Below are 11008 nucleotides of genomic sequence, written 5' to 3' on the forward strand. Positions count from 1 at the left end.
AAAGTCACACACACGTGTAATTTGTTAGATCAAAATTAACATATTTTAATTTGATACCATACAAAATTATCCAAAGTATCATGAGTTTTTGGTCGAAGACCTATGTTAGGAGTTAAAATTAAAAGCCTAGACAAAGAGGAACCAGATTACACATCTTACACAACTTCTCACCGTCACTCTCAAGAATCTCCATGAGCATGCATGCCCACATAACCCCTAAGTCCAATGATTCAAGAATTTGCCCCTTAATGCATATGTTTGTTAGTTTCACTCCTTCCTTGTAAGAAGTTATTTATTAAAGAATCCCATAGCCCCACTCTATTTTTGCCTGGCATTCCAATAGATAAGACAAGGCCAACATTTGATTATTGTCATGTTTGTTTTTGGCCCTTTTTCTTGTCCAAACAATAAAAAGAAAATTCCATCCATCAAACGCTAGGTCTTCTCAATGATGAAGCATGTAATTTTTTGTTGATATTTTTTGTAATATACCTAGATCTCTCCATAGTTTGAGACAATCCAAATTTAAAAAATCTGGTTGCTTGAACACAAGTAGAATCTTTGCTTTATATTTATTACAAGCTTTATATTTATCTATTTGCTTGAACACAAGTAGGATCTTTGCTTAATCTTTTTTCTTTGCCACAAGTAGCATCTTTTCTTAATCTTTGGTCCCTAGCATTCCCCATTCATGTCAACAAGGTTTGGGATATCTATGTTTCAACTTGGAGTGTATTAGTATTATCAAAGAGTCATCTCTACACTAGATCCAAATATTGAATCTTGAGATGAACTTGGAACTCCTGTCCAACATTTGTTTAGTGCTATCCATCTCTGGTTGCATGTTGGCAAGTTACTATAGTGTATCATTGATATCAACTAGCCTATGAAGAGTCCTAGTACATTGGTTCTTTAGCTCTAAGAGTGTTTGCTCCATAGCCTTAGGTGTTAAAGTTGCAATATCAAACTCTACCACGTTGTGGAAGATATTTGGGGTAGCCTAGAAGTCATTTGAGACCTTCCTTGAAGATTTAGCCCTAGCCATGGTGTTGTATGGGATACTCATGGTTCTCGATTGATTAGTTTAGTTACCATGTCAATCAATTTTTGAATGGGGGTATTCTATGTTGAGTGTTTCTATTGGTAGGCTAGGGTTAGGACTTTTACTTCTTGTGGGCGTTGGAATCTCTAAGCCACTTTGTGAATGCATGCACTTACGACATTTGTAGGTTCTTAGTTAACATAATGAGTCATATTAAGTCCAAGTTTGTCATTGGTTTAAGTTTGTTTTTATATTGGTTGGATGGGTTCATTTGAGACTTTTTCTTTGTTCTTACTATGGGCCCTTAGTGTTTGTAATATATTCTTACTTAGTTGTTATGATCAAACAAATTCTGTTTAGAAACACTACTTGTGCAATGGTGATCCTTGTGCTTAGTCAAGTTTTCCTTCTTTGAAATTAATATGTGCATAGTAGTGATTGAAGGTATAATATTGCACAACTAGGACTTCTCCTTTCAAATCAACATGTTGTATTCAAACATGCTTTTCATTGAATGCAACATCTTCATCTCTTGGGCTTTTAGCTACAACTTCTTTTGTTTGGTCTCAACTTCTCTAGCATGAGTGGGCTTCTATGTGCCATCCTAACCTATGACTGTTTGTACCCTAAGGTGGATGCTATTGTTCTCAATACTTATGCAAGTTAATGTAGTTAGTACTAAAAACCTAATTGACATTGGATCCTTGAGTGAAAATAGACAAGAGGGGAGATGTGAAGCACAAAAGAGCACACACACACACAAAAGCAATGGAGACTTGAGAACATAGAGAGATAGTGCTAAAATCTTCTTCTTCTTCTTCTTTCTTATTCTTCACACACAAAAAAGAACTATACTTATAACGTGATAAAAGACTAATATGAAAGTACCACAATGTATGTACACGTGGATGCTAAGTGTGAATCGATACCACGGAAAGAAGAGGTGGTACAATGAATGTGCCATAACCAAGGATAGACTATGTGGGTGTAGTCCAGCTGTAGAATCACTGGCGTATCCTCATGTCAATCACTTAGAATGCTAGTGAATAATATCCTACCACATCACCAAGGCATGCAGTGGATGCTAGCTCATGTAGAGCTCGACATCTCAACATTGAGTGTATGTCCTCAATCTGTGGGGTAAATGATTGGTTAGTCTTACCTTACCCCTAGGGGAAATTGAGCTTGGGATACATGGTTCCTAAGGCGCATTACAGTGAGTGGGCATGAGTGCATTGGTGTTCTAATTAAGGCGATGATGTGGCAATTGCCTAGAAAGTTAGGATGCTAAGTATACTAAGTGATGTGAATGCTTATGTTACATAACTTAATGTGTGATGTATTTCATGCAATATAAGCAGTTCTAACCTAGATTTTCTAGGAATTATGGTGTTGCATGGAGACTTCTATGGGTCTTTAAGCAAGGCAAGGAGGTATCATCTTAAAAGCCTATGTATAAGGGTGTTGGCTATGTGATGTGTATAGGCCTAAAATAGAGCTTGGTGATCCTAGCAATTCCAAGGCTATAACCTAAGTCCTCGCCCAGAGTGGAGGGCTAAGGGTCGAGCCATCCTATGTAAGTGTGTGGTTGCAAACTTATTTACGAAGGCTTGGACCTAGGTAGGATGTTAGAGGGCTAGCCTATGATTGATGTGGGTTTCATAAGGCCGAGTGTGAAAGATGATTCTATGCGCACACAGCTAAATTAATGTGTGGATGTTGTGTGCCCCAATGTTACGGTTGTGATTGTGTCTCTTGGTGTTTAAATGTGTCCTTAAAAAATATACTTGTACCTAGGTTAATCTATAAATTAATATGCATGTGGTTATGTATGAATGCACCCTAAAGTTATGTGTGGCCTACCTCACTAGGTACAAGTGTGTATGCTACATGCGCCTAACCTATATGTGTGAGGATGTTATGCCTTGTGGCATAAGGGGCCCTAGTTCTTGTGTGTGGATGTTTCCTTATTGAGACCCAAACTCTAATGAAGGTAGGCCAATTATTTTTAGCATAGAAATTTATTTTAGCAAGTTGTCCCTTGTTTTGTGACATCATAAATCATCCAACGTATTCACGATCACACTTTAATGCTGTTACAACTCCCCACAATTCCCTTTTTACTTGTGCATACCTTCTTTGACGTTCATTGAGAACTTTTGCTCCAAAACGAATTGCATACCTGTTACCTTCAAGATCCTCTTGGCCAACAACCCATCCTATCCCAATGGGACTTGTATCCACAGTAAGGATGATGGGTTGACCATTTGAATAATTAGCCCTTTTGAGAGTGGGGGACTGAAATTAACAGCTTCTTTAATTTACACATAGTGAGAGTATGCTCATTAAACAACACATCTCATATACATCCAAGCAAATGTGAAGCTCTTGTCTTGGTTGCTGTAAGCCTTGTTGAACATAAACTGATGCATATCCTTAGTAGGCTCATCATGTGATTGCCCAAAGTCTTCAAGAACTTCATGGATCAACATAACCATCTACAATCACAAGTGACTCATGTGGTTCTTCACCTATTATGCCATCCTCTTCATTGTCCTCTTCCTCATCTTCTTCTTCACTTTCATTAGCTTCCTCTTCCTCTCTTTCATCTTGCTCTTCTACATCTTCCTCTTCTTTGTCTTCTTTTTATTCTTCCTTCTCTTCATGTTCCTCATCTTTATTGCCCACATCAACATGTAAAGTGTTCACCATTGCATTGGTTTGTCCCATATAAACATGCTATTCAAGCTCATTGGGATGCAACTCAAAGGAAGTAGAATGATCTCCATTTGAATAGGATTGCTCATAAAAGCAATCGTGGTTGTCAACTTGATGTTGGCCAAGGCTAAATGAATCCCCATACACATAACCATGAGCATCTATCCATAGAAACCACATTGGTAAGTAAATAAATCCTCATAAGCATAATCATTGACATGATGCTCGTACTAAGCGTTTACTGTCCAAGTATATTTGAGCATTGACCACTATCATAACAAGGTGCATAACATACATGGTTTCCAAAACCATGATCATCATAGGTACATTCATCATGATGTTGTCCATATGATGAAGGTAGACAAGAGAATTATCCAAAAGAGTGCCCAAGAGATGTAATTCCATGTGATTGCTGCCCAAAATAGTGATCTTGAAAACCATGAATAGAAAGCTCATTGAGAGTGGGATTTGAAATATAAGAGTATAATACATAAGTTGATTGGTCACTAAATGGAGTAGCTATCTCAATTAATTTGTAAATCTTGGATTCCATGATATGACCAAACTTAACAATGTCAACTAGTTTCTCAATCTTGGACTCCATGTTATGACCAAGTTGATCAATCCCTTCCTTTAGTTGCATAAAACAATCCCTTACATTCTTGTCAACCATGCTATCCAAATGTTCCACAAGCACTATCTCAACACTAACTTGAGAAGTATGTACCCAAAATGACAGTACATTTGGCTCTAGATGAAGTGCACAATGTCACCCATGAGCTAAATGCTTCAGATTTACGTTAGAATGCACTTGTAAAATTTCTATAGTAGATTTCTCAAATCTATCAAGACTAAAATAACACCTTGTCTAGGCCTTATTTTAACCTTGACTTGACCTATAGGCGCTAAATTTCATCCAAAGCACCTTGGAAAACACTCTAGAGAATTGATGAAGTTGTTTGGGCACTTGAGAGGCCTACAAGGAGCATGTGGGAACTCAAATTCCACAAAAGATACCCTATTGTAGCACCCAAAATGAAGCAATTCCCTATGGTTGACCTCAACCTTCAATTAATCTACCCCGTAGAACCAAGATGCATTCAATGCCATGATACTTGCAAGTGTTTGAGTAAATCACCACTGCAAGTACTCCAAAATGCTTTGCTCGGTACCAACTTCAAGAAATTGAAAGTTGAAGAGAACTTTCATGGTTGCCATAGAAGTAATCTCTCGAATCATGAATACGGACCCTCAATCTTCTCGAGTATTGAAAAAATCTTCAACTCAAATTGCTATAGAATACTCTTCAAGCAGCATATTTGTGACCCCACATTTTCGTTTTGTTATTAGGACCATATAATCAACCATGTGAAGTGCTCGCTTTTTTGCTGCACATAAGATTAAGAAGTGTGTTGTGAGGGTGAGTAGGAAATCAATGATATACTCAAAAAAAATTTCTTTGCACATTAGTGGCTTTTGAAACATGCATGGTTAGGTTAGGAGGTAATAGAGAGAGTTGTGTTGGCATTTTTCTAGTTGCAATTGATTGAAACATGTTATTGAGTGCAACCTCAAGTATGAACATAAAGGACTTAGAGAAATGATGCATGTCAAATGCTAGTTGAGGGATCTAGGGGAAGAATGCAGTAAATTGGAGAGTTGAATGAGAGAGAAGGGAATATTTCCTTCTAGATAGAAGGGGGAATTTGCATTCGAGAATAATCGCTCCTCTGAGTGCAACATGCATTCAAATGGAAGAGAAAGAGAGGAGAAACAAACATGGATTTAATGGTTCTTTTTAAAAATAATTTAAAATATATAAATATAATAGGCTAAAACTCTTTCGAGAAGAATTAGGTGTTAGAGTGGTGGCTTGAGTTGAAAGGAATATCACTATAACTATATAGAAAGAGAAAGGCTACCATGCCCAGAGAGTAACTGAAAGCACGACCTAGTCCCAAGAGCATGAGTTAAAGCAAGGATCCTAATAGCACTAATAGCCCTAAAAAAGAAAGATGTGGAAGACTATTTAACGAGAGCCCTTGGATAGAATGAAAGAAGAAGTGATATGAATGGTGCATTTGGACACACTCTTGAATGCTATTGTCTAACTCACCCTATGAGGAGGTAGTGTTCTAATAGGGCATAGCATTCAACCATAAATCTCATCCAAATAAATGTTGAGAAGAAGAAAAAGGAGAGAGAGGAGATAGCTAAGAAAAAGATAGGAAGATAAGCATAAAAGCATACCTCGAGGTTTGTTAATCCTCATGCGAACGAGGTGGAAAATCTAAAGCAGAAGACAAGGCCAAGGCAAAAGTGAAACGGAACACGAAGGTGCACCAAGAAAAATCTGGAAACACAAGAAATGCAAAAAAGTCCTAAATCAATGAGAGAGGTGCACAAGAAAAAGCGCAAGATAATACTTTTGTAATAGAGCGCAAGGCACACCATGATTTATTTTGTAAAAGAGTGTCGGGCTCTCACCTGTGCAAATTGTAAATGGTTAGAGGCATGGGTTGAGGCCATGACAATAGGGAAGACGAGGAGAAGGTTTGGAGGAATGGGCCAAGCCTAGACCAAGAAGGGGATGACCACCCAAAAGGGATTTATGGTTTTGTATATAAAGTTGAAAAGTGAATGAAGAGCTCATTCTTGTGTGTGGCCAAAAGCAACTCTCCTCTTGTTCTTATTGTTCTTGTTTTTGCTTGCTTGAGCTTGTAATTGAGAGAGGGAGTGCAAGAGTGTGAGGGAGTGAGTGTGTGAGGGACTGTGGTGGAGAAGCTCTCCATCTTCTCCTCTCTTCTTTTCTTCTCTTCTCTTCTCTTCTCTTCTCTTCTCTTGCTCGCGAAAATGGAGCTTGGAGCATGGAGCTTGAGGATTGAGCTCACTTGAAGCTTACACTTGGATCATGGAGCTACCGGAGTGCTCGGGAGAGGAGGCAACTCGATCGGGCATGGAGGTAAGCTCACTACACTCGTAGAGAGAGATAGTGCGTCGGTTATGTGAGAGGTAGCCATTAGTGCTCAACTTGAAACACTTGAAACAATAAGTGGTCTGTGGGTCTTACTAGGGCGGCGGAGTGTTTGGGGTCAAAAGTCTACCACGGGGGTAAGAGACAGTAGGGTAAAGGGAGATTCAGGGAGAGGAGTAGACAGAAGAAAAGGGGTTTAAAGAAATAGAAGATGTAGAAGAATACTCACAAAGGTGAAGCCTATTAATTATTTCTACAATATGAGAATATAAATCTATTGTAGAAAAAAATGTGCATAAAACAATACCTTCCTCTATGCTGCTCAGACTGCTAATCTAATCCTTTCATTGGCTCCAAAAGGGACACCTGGCCAGAATTCTACCAAATCACTCCTTCTTCATCTCTCAGTTTGGAGTGTTGTTCCATTGCCTGAAAATTGCGATTGCGCGTCGTGCGATTTTGCCAATCCTTCTTTTTACATATAAAATCCTCCCAAAATGGATGAAAGCTACATACTTTCTTTTACATGTCATCCTATTCTGGAAGTTGTCTCCAGTTTTTGGATTTTTACAAGAGATAATATCTAAAATATCAAAAATTGACTAAACTTGTCCAAAAATCTAGTATTTTTGAACCATCCACACTACGAACACTGACATTAATGACTAATATGGCATTCACTCTGTAGATCAATAAGAAAGTTGCACTCTAGAGTTTTTCACATTGTGATTGCATAGCGGCATGACATCCACCCCCTCCTAACCTGCACATTCTCCGGCATGTGCCAACGTCTCATGGATTTGCAGTATTAGAAGAAGTATCCTCTGTCATGTCAATGTCTTCATCTTCTACCTCTTCTTCTTCTATATTCTCATGTTCACGCTCAGTATCCAACTCCTTTAACTCATATGCTGAAGATTCCCTATGTTTAAAGAGCTTGATACGTTTTCCAGCCACTGGAATCCTTAGAGCTGTCCCATCCATCTCATTTAATGCATAGGTAGCATTGTAAAAAACAAGCCTTACTACATATGGACCAAACCATCGCTTTGCCATCTTCCGACTGGCACTATATTGATTTTCCAAACTGTTGTTATAAACTAGCACCAATTCCCCTTCTGGTATAGCTTGTGGTCGAAGTCTATGTTGCTTATCAAACCTCTTCTTGTTCTTGATCCTTGCAGTCTTCAGCTTTTTCATGGCTATCTCAATGTCTTCAGGCCTTCTTTCTAGCTGTCTAATGCATAGGACTAGCAACTCTTCTCTATTCAAACCCTCATCCTATGGTAGAACACTCCAAGTAGTAATAGTCTCCTCAATAGGCATGATTGGTTGTTGTCCATACATTAATTCAATAGGCATATACCTTGTAACTGCACTATGAGTGGTCCTATCAGTCCATAAAGCAAAGGGTAACATTCTTGGCCACTCTTTCATCCTGCCCTTGCATGACTTTGGTAATGTCTTAACGATAGGCTGATGACCTCTTTCACTTTTGCCATTTGCTTCAGAATTGTAGACTGAAGTTAAAGCCAGCTTGATACCTAATAATGAAAAGAAGTCATGAGCCTCATCTGCATCTAATTCTCCTCTATTTACAACCACTTCACAAACACAACCATACCTGCAAAAGACTTCTATCTGCAACCACTTTACAAACACAACCATACCTGCAAAAGACTTCTTCCAATAAGAACTTGCAAAGTGCTTGAGTAGTCTTTGTACTAAGAGCTCGACCTTCCACTTGATTTGTCAAGTCTTCTCATGTAAGCACAAGATATCTCATATTCCATAAACATGTAGGCATGGTAACCAAATCAACTACCCATTTGTAATGCATAGACAATGGATAGGTTGGTTGCAATCCATCTCTATGCTTTACCATGGAATACATCTGACAAACACTACATGATTCCATATAATGCTCCATATCTTTATACATGTTTTGCCACCAATACTTCTCTTTGATCTTGGCAAATCTGCCCCAAACTCCTCTATGTCCAGTCCATAAGCTTTCATGAAACTCCTACATCACCTATTGTTGAGAAGCCTTATCTCCCAATACACGTACTGGAGCTCCTCTCTTTTTCTTTGTATGCTTCCATAAATATCCATCTTTCAAGAAAAACCCATAAGCTTTTCTTTTAATCCTTTTGAATTCAGCTTCAAACCACTCAATCTTCTTTGTCACGAGGCTGAGATATTGGCCTATTTTCAGCCAATCATCCTCATACAACTTTTCCAAAAAATGTGTTCTCATTGAAGTATAACACTGACGATGCTTTTTCTCTACTGCCCATATCTTCTCCATGGCTGTAAGTTCTTTTCTTACTGTTGAAATCCCTGTTAGAAGAGTTGTACTTGCTGTAGTAACAACATCTACATACTCATTCCCTGTTATCATAAAGTCGTTTTCAGCACCTATCACATTGTTCTCTTCATCTTCTATTAGCTTCTCTTCATCTTCAAACCTTGCTCATGAAAGCATGTCAGCCACCACGGGGTTTTCTCTACCTACAATATGTTGGAAATCAAGGTTAAGTGACTTTATATATGCAATCCACCGTAACATGGCAATATCGAGAGTTGAGCATTTTACTATCATGCCCAATAGAGGTAGACAATTAGTCTCTACCACTACACGAGCTTCTATAAAATACTCCCTATCACACTTAAGTGCTGTCACCACACCCCAAAGTTCTCTTTTGACTTGAGAATACCACCATTTCTGTTCATTGAGGACCTTTGCTTGAAACCAAATGGCATAACTATTCCCATCAGCATCATCTGCCCACAACCAATGCCAATTGGGCTTGTATCATGATGAGAATAATAGGCTGCCCATTCTCATAATTTGCTCTCTTTAGTGTTGGGACTGAAATCAATAAGCTCTTAAACTTCTAAACTACTTTCGTATGATGTTTACCCCACCAAAACTTTTGCCCTTTCCTCAAGAGCTGATATAAACTTTTAGCTACATGAGAAAAATGCAGAATCTATATCAAGTAAAAGACACATGCACCCAAAAATCTTCTCACCTCAGATACATTTGAACATGTCTCTCACATCTTGCTTATGGCATTAATCTTTACTGGTGAGGGCTTTCTCCCATATGGTCCACACATGTGCCCAACAACTAATACTTCCTTCACTTCAAAATTTGACTTTTCTCCTGACAGTGTCAAATGCACTTCTTCAAGACAGCTCAAAATCCTATCACAATCAACAATATGATCAGCCATAAATCTTCTATATCCTTGCTCATTCAACTTTTCTTTCTTCTAATGGATATCATACCCTTTTATTGGCACATCATCAAGAAAGGGTAAGGTTAACTAAGAAATATACTCCCTCAAAACTTTGTGTATAGCATTCGTCATATGCGCCACTGAATTGGTTGCTCCTTGTGGAAGCGTACACATCCTAACCAATCTAAGCGGTGTCTTCATGGTAGTGATATCTCGACTTTCCAATGCAAGCTGGAATTGATCATATCCTGAATATAAATCACCCATAGAGTAAATTGCCTTACCTGCAAATGCTTCTACAAATTCATCCACTATCGGGCATGATCCAGCATTCCTTATGGTGACTTTATTAACTGGTTGTTGGAAATCCTATATAAACCTCAAAGAACCATTCTTCTTTGGAACAAATTCAAATATGGAGCTAAAGAGGGCTCCAAAATCTACATCCTGATCTTCTCATTCAAAAGCTCTAGCAACTTAGGCAAATATGCTCGAGGTACTGGAATAGGCTTTAAATTCCATGGCACATGAGGTACTGTAAAGATCACCATAGGTACAACTATGGTTGGATCAACACGTCCAATTTCATCTGGCTCAAACGCAAAGGCTCTTCCATGCCTTGCAAACATCTGCACGTAACAAGCTCTTTCTGCAAGCAAAAGAAAGCCTATATCACCAATTTTTAGATTTTGTAAAGTTTTAGCTGTAAATTTATATCTTACTCCATGTGGATCTTATAAACTAGACTGTTGAGTCACTTTTTCAGCCAACCCATCTTTGTTATCTTTCCAAAAGACTAACCTTTTTGGTTTCGTTTCATGATAGGCTGTACAATCTCGCTTTTCATGCTATAAACTGTCACACCAAATGTATCTCCTCTTGTATCCTTCTTTGTATGGTCTTTGGGCTCTTGCCCGAGCCTTCTCTTCTACCTTAACATCTAACTTTTCGAACTTTGCATAAATTTCTGTCAAATTCAGTTTCAAACCATGCATGCCTTTGATTAATTCATCCACAACATCACCT

The sequence above is a fragment of the Lygodium microphyllum genome, chromosome 7, assembly GCF_053477565.2.
Source record: "Lygodium microphyllum isolate KBCC chromosome 7, Lygodium_microphyllum_v1.1.10, whole genome shotgun sequence".
Lineage (NCBI taxonomy): Eukaryota > Viridiplantae > Streptophyta > Polypodiopsida > Schizaeales > Lygodiaceae > Lygodium > Lygodium microphyllum.